Here is a 22,190-nt window from a genome sequence, read left to right as displayed (position 1 = left end):
TTCTAAGGAGCAGATAAACAGATGTCTAGTCTAGCCTTTTTGCATTACATATGCTGATTATTCAATTACACTTAGCAGTTGGTAGCTTCGTCTGCGGAGGAGGAAGAGTGTGGATTGTAGGACAGCTGTATGCATTTCAGCTAACTTGGGTCTCCAGGGCAGCCAGCTTTCGTGGTACTTTCGGATTTAGCAAGGTAATCTTGGATCTCTCTTACCTTGTGTTTAATTAAGTTCGACTTTGAAACAGCATTCTTAAACTGCACAATGGAAATAAATGTTTGAAATAGTTTGTTTTTCTCTAACAGGTTAATGTATGCAGCTAGGATAGATTTGAAGTTACTGAAGTGTGGTGTTACTGGAGGAGGTAGAAAAGAAACTTGTTCTGTCCTAGGATTGCTACCTGTATAATGACTTGTTGGGATTGACATTTTGTATCAAGGTAGTGATGTAGCTAAAAAGCTAAAATGAAGGCTATTCTGTAAGTTTTCTTTTTTCTTTTTTTTTTGAGTGTTAGCAGAGTGTCTTTTTTAAAAAGTAACTGTGAAAATACAAAAATTGTCAGACTGCATACTGAAGTTATGTTGCAGTTGACAATTGTGTCTTATGAAGTAAGATTATTTTGTTTAGAACCTCCATGTTTGTATTCCTGTTGCCCTTGTATTGTTTTGTTACTATGCTCACACAGGAAACTATATAGAATTCTGCATTGTGTTAGGTGTGTGTAGCTTACTATGAGGTGTTGAGTGCATAGCTTCCAGAACTGTATACTGAAGTCATTAGTGTTGGAAGCTTCAGGTTTCCTGGTGTGAAAAAGGTGAACTAAAGCACAATTTGAAACCAGATACATTCGTGACAGAGGAACAACATGACAGTTGTCAGTGAAACAGCTGCAGGTCTATGGAAAGTTTAGGGCCTAGTAAAGTTATACCTGTGACACTTTCTGAAGCAAAATTTGAAAACAGAATTTTGTTGCTGCTGTGGTGTAGGGTATATCTAATAAACTTTTTGCAGAGATGTAGTTTGTTAGTTTTTAAACATTTAAAGTCATCATCCAGAAAAATTAAAATCTTCCTTTTAGTTTAATGAGATTAAAACTTGTGTTAGTTTTAAAATGTGAATGAGTAAAGGTAACTATCTTAGAATGATCTTGTATAAAAATAGCCAGCAACTATTCTGGATGGACATAAGGCATTTTGTTCAGGGTTCAAGAGGTATAGACTTTTTTGTAGAGCACTGTCAGAAATAATGGTATCTTGGAGTATTGGGACAAAATGAGAGTTCTGTCTTGGTAAAATATGCATAATATCTTGTCTCTCTGTGAATATCCAGCTGAAGTGGATGATGCAGTATTAATGCTTCGCTCATCTGGTTGATTTAAAATTAGTTTGTTTGTATTTTAATCTGTTAATACGAATAAATCTTAACTGACCTGAATTTTTTTTTATTGCCAGAAAAGTGTCAGTCCCTCATACTAAGCCCCCCAGTGTTGGCCATAAGCTCAATGGATGGGTGACGAGGGACCAGGTGATAGAGTGCGTTCTATCCCTCCTTACCCACATGCTCCCTTGTCGGAAGTTTTCTCATATTCTTGCCTTCTCTTTGTTTCACCCACTAACGCAGTACTCTCCCCTGGCTTTTATCCCTATCCAATAATTGTCCGGCACCTTCCTCCCTTTTGCTTCAGTTAAGCTGCAAGGTTGTGTGCACATGATCTGCATAGTTGCTAAGAGAAGGGAACTGAGCTCAGCTGGCACACGCAGGCCTCCTGGCCCTGCTGTGCATGCATTCATATCTGGGATGTATTTTAGGCATATGTGTTTATATGCTTCCTAACCTGAGGGATCAAGCAATCCAGTCTTGGAAGGCCTGCAAAACTGATTCGTTTTGGATGTTGTATAGACTTAGAGGTCGAGAGAAACACTGGTAAGGAAATCGTAATTTTAGTCAGAATTAATAGGTAGTGTTTAATTTAATTGTCTAGTCCTGTTAAAATTTTTTTTTCTCTAGCAGTTCTCTTTTAGTTTACTTTCTTCCTTTTTCTCTCCTCCTAACTCTATGCCTGGACTGTTAACATATAGCTTAAGTATTTTAACTGTCAGATTATTTTTTTTTAGTTGCTTTTGCTGACTTCTTAAGTGCCAGCTTTGCCTGGAATATACTTACTGTCTCCTTTCAACCCCTGATAACTACGCTGATTTGCATGCAGACAGCAGCCCTCATTATTTTGATTCAAGTGTTAACCACCTTGATGCTCTGTCCTTTTTACATGGTACATTTCCCTTAAGTATTCAGTCCGGCAACTGCCCAGCTATGTTGGGCACACTGCTCAGCGATTTTACTAAAATAGGTTTTTATTTGTGTTCTCTTCTCTAGTTAATGGTAGAGCTAAGCACAGTGTAAACAGATGTTTATTTATGTTAAAACTACAGAATTTGTAAAACGACCTTGTTTCCTAGCATGGAAGGAGGCCTTACTGGTATCCCATACCTCCTGTGAAGGCTGGCTGTATTGGGGCTAGGTGGCTGGTTTTGTTTAAGCACTTTTGAGTTCTTGTGTTCCCTTACAAAGGCAGAATAGAAGTGTCTGTATGCATTCTATAGAAGAATCTTTGCAGTGTATCATTCGCACTTAATTTATTCTGAAGCGTACATGCTACCTTCTTTATGCAATTGTTATGAAATCTGCTTATTAGTTGAATCAGAAGACATCTGTTTTTGATACTGATTCATGTTTTAAAAAGTCTTTCAGCTGACCACATATGTGGTCTGTCAAGTAGTAGTCATTCCTTCTCTGGAAGCAGACATTTCCAGAAAAGTGCTGCCTACATGCCTGTTGCTCAGAGTCAGGATCTAATTCTGTTGTCTTGTCTATAGTTATTAGATGTTGATGATAGCTGGAATTGGGAAGAATTTATTTATTTTTTAATGTGACTGTTTTGGTTTCTTAGTGTTTCTGTATTTGGTGAGGCTGAAGTGGAGATCAGCAAACTTTCCTCTGTATTCCTCACCACTTCAGAGTAGCTGGCTGCTGGGCAGCTCTGGTATTTCAGTGGGGTGTTGATTGCTGACGTTCTGTTTTGTAGACTTGTTGCACTAAGATTTAATTTACTTCCCTGCATTAAACAGAGAAGTTCTTACTGGAATCTGAGTGCTATTGCAACACAGCAGGAATACATAGTCATAAACGTGGCTTAGAAAACCAAGCTTTATATTGGACTGACTGTACTCATGTTTTTAATTAATAAAATAACTATTTTCTAAAAACAAAAACCAAACACCCCCCAAAAAAACCCCAAACTCAAACAACAAGAACCCCCCAACCAAAAAAAAAACCAACACAAACTGAACTCAAATTCAGTTGCTACTCAGAGTATTTCAGGGTAGGACGATGTTTAGTGCATTGCGCTCTGTAGCTGCTCTGGATGATTTTTTTTCTGTATTTGTACTTCAGTTCTACAGTTTTCCACAAAGCTGCTTTTTTCCAGTAGACTCGAATTTTTATGTTAATGTGCACTCTTCCCCAGTCACTTCACACTGTCACTGGGGTTCTGTAGAGTTCAATGGAAATAGTGCTTGTTTTGTTTAGCTTAAGCACAATATGCTAATATAGTAGTTTTACTCAACTTTTTTATTTTATGCGCAAAGTAGTTTGCATGGTGTATGGAATTCTGTCTCATTCTAATGTGGAATCGTTGTGTGTGTAGGAACAATTAATTCTATATCAGTAAATCACATTCAATTTTTGTGTTTGTTTAATAATGTGCATTTTTCTGACTTAGTTACAGATGTTGTTGGTGATGCCTGCTTTGAAAATTAGCTTTATTAAAATTTATTAAAAGTTAAGACATTCAACAAATACTCATTGAAGTTATAGCTTGTTTGAGCACCAAATATGACAAGAACTGTTGTATTAAGGTGATCCTTAATTTTTTTGCAGCTTTATAGTTTTGTCTAACTAGAACATCAGTTCTGATAATGGTTTAAGACTATTAAACTGCTGATGTATTTTTTTAAATTCAACCAACATATTTCAGTTTCTTAAGTAGTTGGGAGGGAATTAGACGGACTCATTGCTTTACTCCAGGTGAGTTGATAGGTATATTTGACAAAGTACATAGTCTTACAGCAGCCATAATGTTGGCTGCTTGTATAGACTTCTGAGGAAATTATGTTCCTGGAGAAAACATGGAGTAAAGAACTGTTCCTTTCTAAAAATCTCCCTTGAGTGGTTCCTGCATTCAACAAAGTCACCTCTTGTGTGCAGTTGGTACTAGACTGAGTCTGTTCAATAGAAGAGACTTACAGCTGAAATTGTGGGAGGAGAGGGGGGAAAGTCAAACTAGGCAAATGGGGAAGGGTCAGTGTTTTACTTAAGAAACGTGCCTATAGAATTGCTTTTAATTTTCTGCAAAGAATACCAAATTGGCCTGCTACCTCTTGTTATGACTAGTTCTGTTAGCTCTCTCTGTCATTTGTTGACAAGGGATGATATTTGGCTTAGTTTCACATATTTTAAGTCTTCCACTTGATTATTAGAACAGAACAACTGATCGACTCGAGTTGATAGGCCTTTATTTCTTTTTTGAAGCTTTTTCTTATAAGCAAGAGCGGCCCACTTTCATTTAGTGGAAGGATTGTTTTGACTGGAACACAAAGTCTGGTCTTTATTATTAAAAGGTATTTTTGAAGTGTCTTAGAAAAAAATAATTCCAGTTAACACATTACTCCTTATATGAAATGCAGTTTTCCAGGAAGATGTGGCAAAATAATATAGCATTCCCATTTCATCTTCAAGATGAGTTCTTGCATTCATGAAATACTTTGATCAATAACAGTTATTTCAGTTATTTTCTTGATATGAGTGTTATAATATTTTTTCTTCATACATGTTCCATTTGTTCAGATTATTTCGTGGCTTCAGTATGCATCTTTGAGGTTTTTACTTAGTAATCCCAGTGTTTAAACTCAAAGATTAATTTAACACTCTGAAGTAGCTTTAATCAGTTTCTGAAGTATTTTTATTATTGTTGTTGTTACTATTATAATTGTTATTGTTATTTGAAGCATAGGCTAAATATTTCTAGCATATTTCCTCTAAAAATTAGAGCAGAAAAGTAAAATATATATTTTTTTAAAAAATAATTCTAGTTTTAAAAAAGTATGATACAGGGCTACTATGTATGCTGTTTTCTATATTAATGGCTTGTTTTGGTTTACACTAAAAGTTTTTAATTTGTGAACTTTAAGTTTTTATTTGAATTTACTCATTTTCTCACTGGGCTTGTCAGTTTTTGTAATTGAAGGAGCCTTGCTGACAGTGTTCACAGAGGGGCTTCGTTCCTTGGAATCCTCTCTAGGCTATTGTTTGAAGTTGATAATTTGCTGACTTTAAGGACGTGTTGAAGTAGGTGTTTGGTTTTGCCTTGGTTTTGACAGGGGTTGCATGGATGGATCAGCACCTAAGTGTAATGCACGGTATTAACTGGTGACTAGGTACAGACCCGTATTCAAAGGAAAAGAAAACTAAACTACAGCATAGTGGACATCTTAAGAAGTCCTGTGTCTTCCTTACTCTCCTGGAAAGAAGGAGAAAGGAAGGTAAGGTAACTGATGCTACTAACGTTGTACAATGTCTCATCTGACTGCCTTGGATACTACAAAGATGTATCTTGGTAGAATAGAAAGGACTGATGAATGATACTTTAGAAAGATACTAAGAATGAAAAAATATTGAGATAATGGAAGCGGTGGCAGAGGAACAGTAGTGACATCAAAGAGGACAAAGCATTCAGTGAGGAAATTAGTAGTAGAACTGCAGAATGAAGTATAATCTGAAGTGAGTATTTTTAGATAATAAGGCTAAAACAAAGAGACAAGCTTTTAAAATCAGCTGGACTTCAGTGGTATGTTGGAAGGCTGGACTTCTGTCAGGATAGTAGACCTTGGAAAGGACAAGGAAAAAAGGATATTTATAAAAGAGGAAGAAATGGGCTTGAGGGAAGACAATGATGTAGGATGTTTTTTTTTATTTCAATATGTCATAGGAGGCTGAACTTGCCAGGACCAGATAGATCACTTCTTGATAACAGATGATTTTGAACAAGGGTTCGAATGAATTCTGAGTTTTCCAGGGTGGTTTTAGGCACCAGTGATCAGAAACCAATCGATTTGGTTGGAAAACAGAAAGAAGATAGTGTGGATGTGTGGGAGCTTTTGGCTGGTGTTTAGCAAAGCTGCTAGCTTTTGCTGTCTCTGTAATTGACTGCAAATTAAATAAATAGTATGGTAATGGTTGATGACAACCAACTTTGCCTGACATCTTAATTTACCTTATTGGCCTGTTTACTTTCTGAATATGTATGCCTGGATAACTGTTACTTGTGAACACTCTCATTCCAGACTGAAGTGTGTCATGGTCCTAACACACGTAAACTATCTGGCTTGTGCTCCTTACTTGATAGAAATATGGATTGAGAAGGAAAATATTGCATTAATTGGATATGATTTGGTGAATATGGTGTTTGGAAATAGAGAAAAGAGGAAGTGAAGTGAAGAAGCACACGGCATCATCACCGTGTGAGATAAAAATGGGAGACTGAAAGACTCCTGCATTAGAAGGAAAACACTGGAATAAATACAGATGGGAGTTACATCATGAGAAGCAAATTCCTGGTGTGTGCAACAAACATGGCATGCAAACACACACCATCACTTGTAGAGAAAGTTAAAAAAGCCTTACAATGGAAGGAAAACCATATATATACTACTTGTTTTGTAAATATAAATTTGCGTAATGAAATCTTCCAAGTGAAATGTGGACAACCTAGTTAATGATGTGATGAAAGACTGCTGTATGCTGAAACAGCAGTTCATGAGACTTTGGTGCTCTTTTTCTTCCCTCAAGCCTTGGTGTTTTGGATAGAATATATGAGTGGATTGCTGAATCAGACTAATAAGGTTGCACAGTTTCAGTTTTCTTTTTCTTTTTTTAAGCAGAATGGCATGGTTCCTTAAAACCTAGTTTTAGCGGGTGTCCCCCACACCCCCATTCTCAGAGCAGTCTGCTACAGTTTACTAATTTAAATTTGTGTCAGTGCCAATGCAGGCCTCCTAATCAAGCCTTTTGAAGTACAAGTAGCCTTTTAATTTTTCTCAATATGGCTTTAGATGATTACTTAGCAAGTCTGCACCCTTCTGTTTGGGCCCAGTTTCTGCCTAAGCTTTTAATGTGAATATAGTTCTCTAGCTAAGGGAGGAGAAAAAGTCTTGCTTCATGTAAAATCAAAACTGTTGACCAGAAAGTTAGTCTGCATTTTTAGAAAGCTATTTATACTCTAGGAAGAAGAGGCGTTTTTAAGGAGAAAAAAAAATATTATGGAGTCTATAAAATCTCTTCTTAGCTCAATTTAAGTCTGTAAAAGTGTTTAGAGTAGTTAAAAGAACAAGATGTGAGGGAATTTGTGATTATATTTAATTTTAAAGATGGTACTAAAATTTACATAGACTTTTTTGCAAAATCATTGTAAACATGGACATACAGATTAATGAGAGTATGGATTCATTTGTATGCAAAGATATTTTTGCTTACTTTACACACACACTGTGCTGTGAGTGTCCATATTGGGGAATGCAGCCTTGGACATACACAAAAATTTGCTCCCATACAATTCATCTGGAAGAAATTTAAACAACTGAATTGTAGACTTGCATAGAAACACAAGTTTTTATTAAAATTCTGGATATCTTTGTGGTTGGTTTGTTGTTTTTTGTTGTTTTTTTTTTTTAATTGAAAATAATGTCTTACAATTGATCGATTGTAAGTCCCTGACTATTTTGATTTTATTGCTTTTTGCATGACTTTAGTCAAGCCAGTAGAAATTCACATTAACTTATTATATGGATATTTTAGTGCATCTTTAATTGCCTTGGTTGATTGGTTGGGTTTTATTCCTCATGTACATCTATTTGTTTAAAAAGGCAGAAGTTCGCTGAGCAGTTTCTGTAGAAAATCCTTTAAAATCACTCATATTATGAAGTGCCCTAGATAGGGATACTTTTCTTAAAGGGTCATACATAACATTGACACGAATAGCTGAGGGCTTTTGTAAGCAATTTACAATTTGTTGACAAATACACAGAGTTCAGTTAAGGGGGAAAAAATTCTCTAGATTATAAAGAAAGTAAGATCTATTTGATAATGTCCTGAATTTGGGGGAAAAATAACCTGTGGATTTTACTGATAAAGTAGGTGAGTATGCATTGGGAAGGAGAAGGAATTCCATTTACTGAAGTTATATGTCAAATGTGTACTTTCTCTTGTAATCTAATATGAGCTTTCTGAGTCAGAGACTTAGCAAATGCGATTGTTCATTTCCAAATTTGGATATTGAAATAAATCTGTAGTTTCTGTAATGCAAATATATGAAAAAAAAAAAAAAGAAAAGAAAAAAGAGGGAGATATGCACTGACACCAAGTGAACACACAGTTCCAGAAATGTGCAGTCTGCATGAATGACATATAGTTTGTTGGCTGACCAGAAACTTTGTGCTAAATCAAGGCCAACGATGAAATTCAGAGGCAGATTTTTTGCAGTGCCTACACTGTATTACTATGCCCGTGTGTTAACACTTTGGATGGGTTAATTATACCCTCCTATTTGAACGTTTTCATTTACATAAGGAGCAGAACTTGATAAATCAAATCTAAAATTCAGTGTTTGAATTATTGGATGGGGTGTTAGGTAATCAGAATTTTAAAAGCAACAGTTAAAGCAAAACTGGCCCCATAAAAGCAAACCACTCCAGATTGTGAATTTCCAATGAACCTTCCCCATGCTTACCAACAGTGGGCCACGGTTATATTTTCAAACTTCCTTATAGAGTTATTTCTTATTATTGGGTTCAGAGAGCTAAATAGAAAGGTAAATTACTGAGTGTTTCATAAACGCATCTTAAAGCAAGACTTCTTTTTCCAAAATTTTGCCTTTGGGCCTTTTATCATGAAGCAGTAAAGTTAGGAAGTTGATAGCGTGCTTGTGATAGCTTGTAGCTATCATGTCACTCTATACAAGATTTTTTTTCAGAATCCAAAGAAAGAAATGAGTAGCATGGGGTGGGGGTGGGTGGCGCAAAGTAGTGAGATTCCTGAATTATTAAAACTTACTTTTAGGGTTGTAGCTTTTTAAAGGCAGACTAGTTTACTCCACTGTTGTCATGCTAAGAATCAGGAAAGGCTTATAGACATTTGATTTAATGTCTCTCTAACACGAAGGAATACAGCATTGAATCTGCATTCCTTAACCCCAGCCATGATGATGACTGTCTGGAAAATGCATACGTACGGCAAGAAATGTTCTTTTCAATTTAGGAAAATGAAGTTTTGCTGATCTGGCTCGGAATTTTTGAAAGAAGTGTTTCCACACTATAATTTTGAAGACAGTTTTTTTTCTTCCTGTTTAAAATGAAAATATATAGCATATTTTCTCAGCGGGAAAATTCCAGAAAGTTTTCAGAAAACTTTGCTTTAACTTAACAAACTAAAGCCAAAACTTTAGAGCAATGATGAAGCTATCTTATTGTTGGTTTTTTTTGTTTTGTTTTGGGTTTTTTTTGAGGAGGAAGTGGAAGGAAGTATGCCATAAAGTTTACATAAAACTTTAACCAGTTACCTTTTTTATGACCCTTTTAAGTCTTACTGATAACAAGTCTTTTAGCTTGACAGCTATTTGATTCTAGATAAGATATCAGATGATCACTGAACAGATGACAGTGACTTTTTATTGCTATCAAGTTGTGCTGAATTTGAGTGGACTGCTGAAAAATGAAGACTATTCTGCTAGCAACTCTCTCATTCCAGCTGCTGTTCTTCTGTTTATGTCTAGAGTTATATGAAAAGGTTTTATTTGCCAAAAAAGAACTGTGACTCTACAAAGTTGTAGAACAACCAGCCTATAGGTTGGTTATCTCAGAGAGGTGCTTGTTTGCCCGAGCTGTGTTGTTTGGTGCAAGGTAGCCCAGGCTTAACTGCATGTGCTTGGAAATGTCGTGTGGACACATTTTACCAAGTTATTTGGTAACTACCAAGACCTTGAATGTATTTAGTTAATACTATGAAATCTGCTTTCCAAATTTAAGTTGTAAAATTAAGAACAAAATCATTTTTTTATGTAGTAAGACTGTATGAATTAAGTGTGTTATGATCAGCACAGATTTAAACATATTTTCTTTCTCCATGGAATTTGTGCTCTTTTGATTCAGAGGGAAAGGACAGAAAAAAGGGAAATATCTCTGTTCTCAGAAAATAACTTCTTTAAAAGATCTTGATGTACAGTGACATGAAATAATATTTCAGAGCTCTAAAGGGATGCAGAAGTACATGAGCATTTGCTTGCTGACATGTGAAACTGGAGAACCCCAGTCAGTCTGAAAGACTGAGAAAACTGGCCAGTAATATTACCATCGTATGCTACCTTGCAGTTCATGCCACTTAATAAAGAGTCAAGGTCAAATTAAAACAGTCTCCATGAAGATTAAGACTAAATGTTTCCTTATTCTTTAAAACTTACTTTACTTTAATCAACCACTTCCTTCATTACTGCTAAGAATAGTTGAGCCTGGTGACACCAGAGCCGTTCTACTGCCAAGTGACATGGCATGACACTTCCTGTTTTACTTTCTTGAAAACTTAAGAAACAGAAGCAAAGTTAGTATTTCTGGTTTTCCATAACACGTGCCGCTGTACTCTCTTCCTTAGTGAGTAGTTCAGATCTCTTCCACATCAGAATGTTTTGAGTTTTTGAACACTTTTGTCTATTGCCATGTGCAATGTTCAGTGTTTCCTTATTAATTGGTGTGAGGACATGTTCTTTTAGGGTTTTTTTTGTTGTTGAAAACTGTCATGATGGGTAAGATGATTCAAATTCTCCTTTGCTTTAACAATGAGGCAGATGTAAGCTCTTTCCTCACCCCCCTAGAAATGAACTCACCTGTAAAACTGAATTTATCCACTTTGTGATTCCCTCTTTGCCCAGAGGTTGCAAAGTGTTAGAAAAAGTGGTGTTAGCTGCAGCAGCTCGGTTTCTAGAGTGTGTAAGTGCATTTCTACCATTTCACTTAGTAATTACAGACTATTTTCATCCATCCTGGAGGGATGTGGCTGGTCAGGACGGCACAAAGACAGCACTTTTAACAGGAGCCAAGTTCTGGAAGATTTTTGGGAAGCGCTGTGTTCATTATTGCAAATACTCACTTTGTAAGAACTAGGTAATAGCTGAATGAAGCTGTAGAACAACTGGCCTCTAGGCTGGCTCTCTCAGAGACGCTTTTTGCCCAAACTGTATTTTTCAGCGCCAAGTGATGTTTGGAAATGTCGGGTGAGTGCAGTAGGTCTTGCAGAAGAAGGGAAGGGAATCAGCACATTCCCTTGGACGCTGCATTGGGAAACTGTAGAATGACGGAGGTGTCACTAGATGATGGTGCTTATATGCAGAGGAGCTGTGTACTGCATTTGTGATTTGCCTAGTCACATGACAGGGTAGGAGCTGGAGGATGACCCTCTGCCATCACAGGCCTACAGTTTTAAGTCCCGTTGATAGGAATTCTCTAGAGCGTCACCAAAATAGCGTTTTTCTGGAATAATATTTTTTTCCTAAAAGAAGCTGCAACAATTAACTTTGTATGAGCATTTCTAATAGATACAGAGATCTGAGTCCTGTGGCAGACCAACTTGAGTATCATCAGGCAGCATTATTACAGGAAAACTCACAAAGAACATGAACGAGTCTTTGATATTTGGGGGGAAATGTGAGGAGAGATCTAAACAAAACCATGTTTAGCGAAATTTCTCAAATCTTATTTAATTGTGGCAGTTTTCTCTCAAATATCTTACGTGCAACAGGAAAAGGGATAAAATAGTATCTGTAAGAAAACAGTGTAGTTTTGTAGGCACTGAGTATTAATGTCATATCCCAATGTTCTGTGGTACCCAAAGTTTTATACAGTTGATGGATCTTTGAGAGGTTATCTGTAAAATATATTCTTGTATGTATACCTTAAATGTAAAAATCTGATTATTTTGAGCCAGCAAGGACTGCTGCAAGTATGTGCAGACCTGTAGTATGACATACCCATTTCACATGAATGTAAGCAGAACAAAAGTTCAGCCTTTTCGCAGTTGTCACGGTCCTTACATTTTATACCATTTAATCCACTTTGGAACGTCAGTTTCCATTTACACTAACAGTCTTACTGATGGTAATTTGTCAAAACGGAAGGAAATGGACTAGGGAGTTTGTTTCTTAAACTCAAGGTGTGCCCCCGTGATTAAAATCCGTGACCCTCTTTGGCTGCCTCTTTCACCGGTGGATGTACTGGGTATCTCTTGTTTTAAGGAGGCTCTTTATACTGCAAAAAATGAGATGCAGTTAAAAGTTGTATGCAGTGTGTCTCATGTCGCATGGGAGAGAGTATGTCTGGTGGAAGTACCAGTAATATTTTTCTAGTGCTGTTTGGAGGAATTTGGAGTTGATGTCCAGTGTATGGATTTGTGAGCTCATACCATGGAATCCAAGTGCGTGCTTAGGGCAATGCAGATAGTCTGACCTCTCCAATGTGAACATGGCAGGCTCGATCTCTGCTCCGGCCTGAAGCAGCATCTTACTATGAAACAGTTCTAATAGAAACGTATAAAAACTTTCTTGTTCTGGCTAAAAATGGCTTTGTATATTTCAAAAGCTCTCTTGAGTACTGTGTCAGAATCTGAAGCCTGCTTTGTGGAACAGACAGCCTCAGCTGTTTAATAGATTTATTCTTTTATCTTCACACTGAGTGAATGAAAAAGCTTTAATTTGGGCCTCACTGTAGTAGGCATACAAAAAGTGGAATTGCTTCTTATGCATTTTTGTGGCATATTGACTTTGAAAAGTCAAAGCTTGCAATCTTGTTCTCTCTTACTGAACAATTTCTCCTCTTCCAGTACTTGACTCCTTAATCAATTTCAGTGCAGCCTCTGAACCTGCTTCCAAATTTCTACCTCTGAATGTGAAATAACCCTCAAAATGTTAGCACATCTCTCCTTTCCTATCAACCTTTAATTAAAAAAACATTTATTTGGATACTTCAGGAGGCACCAACCCCAATAGCTGGATATTTTTTTTCAGAATAATTTAAAGCAAATGTATGCAGTATGTGAAAACAGGTTTACACACATATCAAAAAGGCTTGAGATAATTTCTTCAGAGAACACAATGCTACCACGTGTTCAAGAAGTTTACCAGAAATTTATCTAAACATATTTTTGTGTTAGAAATCACTCTCTGTTACTGAATTTTTAAATTTTTTTAGATTGGTAAGTATAGATAATGATGTTATTTAACTACTTCTAATTTTCTATCACATCATTCTATCTGTAGCAATTTGTTATATATTATGAAGGCAAAAATTCTTACAGTATTGCTTTTTTGTTGTTGGGTTTTTTTAATGACACAGACAAGATATTTCTTAATATTTGATGGGTTGGTTGCTATGCCTGCTCTTGGGCAGAGTGCTTTTCCATTGGAATATCAATAACCATTTTGTGCACTGAGGAAGAATTATAATAAAAAAGATAATTTCTGATATGACTAATTCTAGGACAAGGTAGAATGTGTTGTCTTCATTGTTTTAACATAATGTAATACATTTCCATTATTTCTTCTAAATCACTGAGTTCCTTATTGTTGCTGCCAGTATTTTATAAGAACTGTATAAAACTCCCCAGCATTCTTAGCATTTGTTAATGTATATTAACAACTTGAAGGTAAAAAGTTTGTTTCGAAATTAAACACACTTAGTATGCTCCCTTTTCAAAATACAATATGAATATTCTCTTCTTATAATCTTCTGCTAGTTGGTTTACGTATGCTGAATTTTACTTTAGAACGTTATTCCAATGCATACAATTGGTTGTCAAAAGCTCATTTTCATGTGACAAGCAACTACTGACTTTCCTTTTGGATTATGCAAATTATTGCTTAGAGTCAGTACATCATGGTCCTTTTCTGTGTGTTTGAATGGTGTGAATGTGGCGCACAAGTCCTGTCCCTATCTTTCTAAGCTTTGCCTCTGAAAGTGACTTGATACACTCGCTGTTTACCAACTGGATTATCATAGTATTTAGCATCCCATACAGTGGGGTCATCCTATGAGGATCCTGTTGCAACAGGACAAAGAAATAGTCCCTGCCTTGGGGATTATTCGATTTAAATATGAATACATCCATTCAAGCAGGGAGGGCAATTGAAGAATCAGTAGACATGACAATTTCTGAGCCTGCAGACAGTACTGTTTCTACTGAGGATTCAGAGGTTGTCCAACTTGCTTTACAAGATCACTGAAAATTACTTTTTTGTTGGTTTTGGGTGGAACTTTCTTCAGTGCAGTGTTTCAGCATTGTAACTGAAAGGGAGTAATCTTTACTCTTCCACAATAATTCATGCTCTGTCTAATCTGAACTGTTTTACTTTACTGTAATAGGTTCTACTACCTGAGGAAAAGTCCGTGTCTTGCAAACAGGCTTTTACTCCCAACTTTCTAAGCTTTTGAACTGCATTGGATATAGAAAGTATTATACAAAATCTACTTGTGTTTATCTGCTGATTTTATCATACTTCTTTGCATGAATCTTGTTGATGACATACCTGTACCATTATGTGTTGAAGATTTCTCATTCTCAAAGATGAAACTGGGATTAAAATTCTGTATTAAGGGTATTTTAAGGATAAATACCTTTACAAGGAAATCGCAATTACTATGAAATGTTGAAGGCACAGAGATAAGTACATCTAAATACTTTGAAGTAGGGAGATGTCTTGGAGTCATCTAGTCTGCCATACATCATTCTGTCCTGAAGAGATAATGTGCATGCATGTAAATTATGTTCTGGATGTCATTTTAGGCTCCCTGTAGAAAACAGATCACTTAATGCTCAGTCAGTAGGGTTTGTTTATGTTATCCTGCCCTTTGACACCTAGATTCATGAATGGAAGAATGAAAGGAGACAAAGACAGTTTTGATTCTGTTTGTTTAAAATTTTCACTGATACAAGAGCTTGACTGACATATACATAGCTTCTATTTGCAACTGGTAAAGACTGCTAAAAATTAGTATTGGTTAATAATAAACTATGGGGAGTTTGGTCCCTTTCCCCTCCCCTGCCCCTTCTCTGTCATATAAGTGACATAAGCAGTCAGTGCTTGCAGATGTTTTTTCAGCCTTTCCCTGGAAAAACTGGTCTAAGAATTTCATGTTAAGGGGCTTCTTTTTTATCTCATTAATTACATTATGTGGTAGGCTTTACTGTATTTTGTTGGGTTCCATGATTTCGGTTTTAAACGACTGAACTGAATTGGAAGAGTACAGATGAAAGATTCTCAGTCTGCGTGTCAGTGGGGGTGGTTTTGCCATTGATTTCAAAATAATTGTGATTTCACTCTGCTACTTTACATGGCTCAACCCGAACAAGATATAACTTCAATTCCAGTTTTGTAGTTAAACTCTGCATAGGCTGCATAATTGAACTGTTTATAATAGAACTGTAAGAATAGGAAGATATCCAGTTTATTCTGGAAATTGAATTAGCCTTAATGTATCTCAGTGTCAAAACTTGTGTTAATGGAACGATAGAATATGGGTATTAATAGTCTAAGAAAATACAGTGCTAAAACAGTCACAAACTTATCTAAACATATTTTTCAGTAACAGAAGGTGATTTCTAACAAAGTTTAAAATCAGTGACAGTAATGCTATAGTCAGTAATAGCTCTGTATAAAACACTGATATTCACTGAGAGATAACCTAAGTTGCTTTATGAAAAACTTAAACAGTGTTTTTAAATGAAACAAAACATGAATTGAGATACCATTTGTAGGGGCGACTATTCAGGGGAATTAATAGAAGGTATGCTAAAGAGAAGCTGCTAGGACTTTGTGATAGGTATTCTTTGGTATAATGAGTATATATGACAGTATATATATGGTATATATATGAGTATATAATGGTATAATATATGCCAAAGAACATATATTTTTTGTAACTGCTTTTTAAGTTCTTTTTAATAAATGGCGGCTGTATTATATTAAAAAAAACAACCCAACCACAAACAACTAATAGTAGTGAGTTTTGTATTTGTAGTAGTTGGAAGGTATGACTTATTAAATTATTTTCCCTGAAAAAGCCAAGATGACAGGTGGCGTGATTCTGACAGACACAAGTCTGTTTTTGAGGGGTCTGTTTTTAACTGTTAGATATTATACAATTATTCCTGTAGATGATGAGGAGTTTTTTCTCAGCCTGTGAATGAAGAAGAGCAGTTATGATTGTATGATTGGAGCCTCTCTTTGTTAAAAATAAAATGCCTTTAGTTGAGTAACACTTAACACCTGCGGAATTCAAAGTTCTAGTCTAAAGATCCATTGCTCCAAAATTTCACATTGCATCTCTGTCTCAATATTTACATGTATGTGCCATTTTCCTTGTTGGAGAAGGGAACTGTATTTGAACAAACAGTATTTATTTTATACTTTTTTTTTACCCCAAGTCTTGCTTGAGAGCCAGACTAGCGCAGTTCCACTGTTTTGGTAAGGACTGTGATGGTCTTGCACCAGCAGTGAGAATCATGTAGGCTGTTGTCACTCATAACCCCTTCCCCACAACCCCCAAATCAGCAAAGCTATGATTGTTGGTGGATTATTCTGTAGATACAGTTCTATGACTACGTCATTTCAACAGTGGGTTCTTTTCAGTTTCTACTTTTGCATTTCTCTCACAAGCAAAGACTAAATGTGAAGAAATACAGCACAACTAAGGAAGCGTGCAACAAATACTGACTACACAGCAGCTCATATGTATTTCCATTAGTCAAATAATGGGCTTCCCATCCTTCTACCTCTTGTCTATGTCTGCATATTAATCAAGTATCTGAAATATGCATACTAGAGGTAACCATTTATACTGTAGTAGTTATAGCTTTAATTGTAAATTTGATGTACAATAATCTGAACCATTTTTTTTTCATGAGCTGTGCTCATAATTTGTTCATTGTATTATCTCCAATCCATTTTCCACAGCTGCAATCCGAATAACTGGCTCAATTATAGTTAGTGTTATCCTTTAATATTCACTGTGCCTCATGGAAAACTTTGAAAGAGATACTCCATTTAAAGACAATTATGCTTAAATATCATGGTTTCCTAAAGACATTTGCATGAAAACAACTGCACATAGAACTCATTTTCGTCTTCCATACTCCTATCTGCAGTAATAATTCTCCTGTGTTGACATCATAATCAACTGTCATTTAATATGATTATCAGAGTTCAGTGTGACCAGAATGTTCTGGCTTGGACACATGGATAAGTAAAGTAGCATGGCTTAAAAACCAGGCATAACCTTCATTTTGCTTCTGAAAATTGGATTGTTCTGATTTAGGATCTTTAAGAAATAAATGCTGTTAATAAATACACTGAAAATATATAAATGTAAAAACATTGATTTATGTAGTCTGTTTTTAAAAATAAGCAAACTGAAACAAGTTTGAACTTGCATTAAGAAACTTTTGTGCATATTTTTTTTTAATTGCTTCCTTTTTTCTAGTGGCAGCTTTAGTTTTAGGAAATGATACCTCGTGACAGATTTAAGTGGGTTATCTGGTCCAGAACATGTGAAAACACAGGCAGCTTATCAACCGTGCTCATTTCTCTTTTGTACTGTTCTTTTTCATTACACTTAAAAGTACAGGCCTGAAGGCAGATTTTTCTTACAAGGCTTGGATTTCCATAAAGTAGCCATTGTGTAACTGCTACTCTGCTATACTGGCAAAATACATAATGCTACTACTACCTACCCTACTATGTGGTTCTTTGAAGAGTGGAAGCTAACCTGACTCTGAGCACACAGAAAACGCTGTGTAGAATCAATTGAATGTAAATTAAATGTCTGATCTTCAGCTTTTGGCATATTATTTCTGCCTATACTCCTATTTTATCAAATTGCACTTCCCATTTTTTCAAGATTAGTAGAGCTTGAGAGTCACGGTTTATAGAATTGTCATCTTGATAAATAGTAGAGATTAATGCTTTCATCCAAATTATGCATTCTTTTTAGGATGATAACATTACATAATAATAGGGGCAGATTTCCAAAGTCTTGATCAACAAAATGATCACAGAAAGACTTCTTAAATAATTCATTTCCATCTATCAAGGCTGACATGAGGCAGCGTTACCAAACAGCCTCCTTTTGACAGGGTAGTCCAATAGTACAGTTCTTATTCATTGCTCTGCTGCTGGCACAGGAACATTGGTCGGCATGTATCCAGGTCGCCAGGAATCTTGGAATCATTCCACGTTAAAGAACTGTAACTGTAACTAACAAACCAGCTGCTGTATTGAGCTCAGAAGGAAGTCTTTGTAGCTGTGTGGAAGGAACTTAAGTTATTTGCATAACATCCAGCAGTCTTAGCGGGAAGGGTTGATAGGAGCACAACGGCGGGGGAGGAATCCAGCTTTTCTTTTCTGGCCATATCTGTCAGTGATTCCATTCTTAAATGCTAGGATGACATGAAAAGAGAGAAGTGAAGAACTCGAGCAAAAGGACTGTACGGGTGTGAAGAGAAGGGTGCTCGGTCATATTGACACAGTCTTTGTGGAAGTAACAGTTTATTAAATTCAGCAAACAAAATCGGTTTATAATAAATAGTGTTACCATCTATAGGGGAAAGTTTGTGACTTGCTAAATTCTTCCTATGGAGAGAGAAAAACCTTAAAGAACAACAAATACAGGAGAATATAGTGCTATCCATCAGCATAGGTCAGTTTTAAACCAAAACGTGCTGTTCTACTGAGTTACAGGAATTTACAGGACTAGGCCAACTTCAGATTTTTTTAAAAAATGTACTAGTATACCTTAAATATACTGTGCCACATCTTCCAATATTTTCCAATAAAAAGTCAATCTACAGTTCCAAAACAGGTATTTCTTTGGTCTTCTATCATACCAGCTTTATAGCGTAAAGAAAAATAATTCTCTTTTTAAATAGTACCTTTTCAATGTACCTTTTGTTTTATGATACGATACTCCGGCCATACTTCATCAAGTATTTAAGCTGCCACCACCACCACCACCTCCACCACAAGTCTTACTTTCCTGTGGCTTTCAGGATCTCTCCTGCCTGCCTTCCACAAATACAGCTGTTTGTGAGACCGAACAGTAAATCATGTTGTGGGTTTGGACTGAAAATAAATTGGGTGGTAGTGTCCCTTTGTTTCTCTTTCCTTCTGCCTCTCACCACCTCATCCCCGATTTAATTTTGACCTGGATTATGTTCTTGATCCAATTCACTGCTTTTGCGCAAATGCTTATAACAGAAAAAGGGTTAATGCAAGGGAAGAATGGAATTTTTGCAGGGTAGCCTTTTCTGACCTTACATGTATTTTCCCATTCTGTAAGAGATTACTTTTTATTTATTTTTTTTTTAAATACATATACTAATGACTTCTATGAATGGCTTTTATGTAGGAAAAGGCAAGAAGGCTAGAAGATGTAATTCACCGTAATTTCAATAAAAATTGAATTAATCTTCAATAAGAAGTCAAATATCTTTCCCCATATGTGAAACTGACCTTTCTGTGTTCTCACTATTTTATATTATTGCAGAAACAGAAAAGGTGATTCTGGAATAGTTTAGTTTTCCTTTAGTGTTTTTATTTGGCAAAGATTTCTCACACTCCTACAATTGTATAAAGAACACTCTGAAGAGATGATAAAAAAGGTGTCAGCTGTTCTTGTTATGTGTATCCCACGGAAGTTTTCTTGTATCTCACCTTTGTAATATTACTTGTGCCCCCAAAATATTAAGCATATTGACATATCTTAAGAGATATGTCAATATTCCTGGAGAAGGACTTGAGGGTGTTGGTGGTTAAAAAACTGAATACGACCTGGCAGCGTGCACTCACAGCTCAGCAAGCTGCTGGCATTCTGGGCTGCATCAGAAGCACGGCTGGCAGGGCAAGGGTGGTGGTTCTGTCCATCTACTCCACGCTCATAAGACCCCACCTGGAGCACTGTGTTCCTGCTCTGGGGCCACCAACATAAGGAGGACATGGGCCTGTGAGATTGAGTCCAGAGAAGGGCCACAGAGATGGATCAGAGCACCTCCCGTATGAGGACAGGCTGAGAGAGTTGGGATTGTTTGCCCAGGAGATGAGACTGCTCTGGGGACACCTTATAGCTGCCTGCCAGTACCTAAAGGGGGCTGATAAGAAAGACGGGGACAGAATTCTTTGTGGGGCCTGTATAGATAGGGCAAGAGCCAATGGTTTTAAAGTAAAAGAAGGTAGATTTAGATTAGCTATTGGGAGGAAGTTCTTTACTCTGAATGTGGAGAGGCACTGGAACAGATTACCCAAAGAAGCCTGAATTGCTCAAGGCCAGGCTGGACGGGGCTGTGAGCAACCTGCTCTAGTGGAAGGTGTCCCTGCCTGTGGCAGGGGGGTTGGAACTAGATGATCTTTAAGGTCCCTTCTAATCCAAACCGTTCTATGATTCTATGACTGATATTTTCCTTTTTGTGCTTTATTTTCATAAGTCAATGTTTAAAAATCCTACATGCCACTCTTGAAATACTGTTTCCCTGAACACATCAGTTGTTTAAACAATCTTTTGGACTCCTGTAAGAAACCAGAAACTTTGTTTTAATTGTCATCATTGCCATTAAACAGTAGTTCTGAGAAATTTGTATGTAGTGAAAGTAAGCTGCAATGATGTATTGTTATTGTTATCCATTGGTAGTAACACGTATAAACCATGTCAATCATGATGCTACTCTTATCTTCTGTTTATTAACCCATTACGATACAATAGAAGAGTCCTAAAGTTCACTGTATCAAACACAAATTTGGTTTTGATTTCTGACAAGCAGAAAAAATCTGTTAAGTTTTAATTTATATTATTTCTTTCCCCCCCTGCCTCACAGTTTTGTGATTTGTTTGGGGTTTTTTTTTGTGAAAATTTTTATGGCGTTAAATGTAGGGGGAAAAAACCCCACATATCTTTTGAGTTCTTGCCACCTCATATCTTCACTGAAATAAGAGGAGAATTCATATTCTGGGCTAATTTGACCTGACCTTTTTTAAAAAAAACTCTGGTAAATACATATTATGCTTATTTGCAGCATCTTAAAAGATCATTATGTTGGCATTTTTGTTCAAGGAACAAAAGATGAAAAAAGGTACCTAACATGCTGTCTTGTCTCTCATTGTGGCCTGCTTTTATGCAGTGGGTTAAAGGATGGGCTCTGCCTGCAAATGAATCTTCACAGCATGAGTCATAGTCATTCTTAAGACCAATAAAGTCATTGAAGAATATTTTTATATCTTAACAATCCCAATTTTGTAATAAAATTAACACTTATCAATAGGGCTACTATCTTTTCTTATTTGTGGAAGACAACAGATGTGTTAAGCCCTGTAACTGAGTTAACAGTCTAGGTTTCCAACCAGAGGAATATAATGTAACAGAAACAACTATAACTGTTTTATACAGCTAAATAATAGTTTGCACTCCAGATAAAGGAATGTAAGTAAATCTCCCTTTGGGGAGAGAGGCAGTGGGGGGGAAAGTGAAATACATTTATTCATTGAATTAGTAGTGAAGAGAATACTTATTTTTATTCTTTTAAATGGGGCAAAACACTTTTCTTTGTCTAAGCTCCTATCTATTTCATGTATTTTACTTATATTTTCTACCAGTCTTGCCCCAATAACTCCTGTGTGTATTAGCCAGTTTTAAGCAAACTTGAAAATGGTGTCTTAGAGGTAGCTATGTTCTTTCACGTTATGTAAAAGACACCGGTGATTAGACAGAGGCTGGGCACCTAAGTTGCTGTCAGCACTGAAGGACATGCGGAGGGCATTGTATATGGCTATGCTGCTTGCAGAATCTCTTCTGCTATTCACTGTGTGTGTACTGGTTAGCCCATAAGAGATAGGCAGGTTCAAATTGCTCATATCCTGTGGGCATCGTACGGGAAACTGGGATTATTGCAGTTGCTGGGTTTTAAGGAGGCAGAGAATAGAAAACCATACAAAGCAAGTCTCATTAGTTCCAGTTTCTAGAGTGTTGTGTATATACAAGCAACATTGGAAGGTTACTGTT

At 36.4% G+C, this 22,190-nt stretch overlaps 1 protein-coding gene across 7 annotated transcripts in view; it reads left to right on the top strand.

Annotated features, from left to right (window-relative positions):
* SIPA1L2 (signal induced proliferation associated 1 like 2) overlaps nt 1-22,190 on the top strand; it is a 154,766-nt gene that overhangs the window by 41,623 nt on the left and 90,953 nt on the right. The gene's annotated exons all lie outside the window — the stretch shown is intronic.

This window comes from Falco punctatus (genome assembly GCF_963210335.1).
Source record: "Falco punctatus genome assembly, chromosome: 5".
Taxonomy (NCBI): Eukaryota; Metazoa; Chordata; class Aves; order Falconiformes; family Falconidae; genus Falco; species Falco punctatus.
This window is presented reverse-complemented; position numbering and strand designations above follow the sequence as displayed.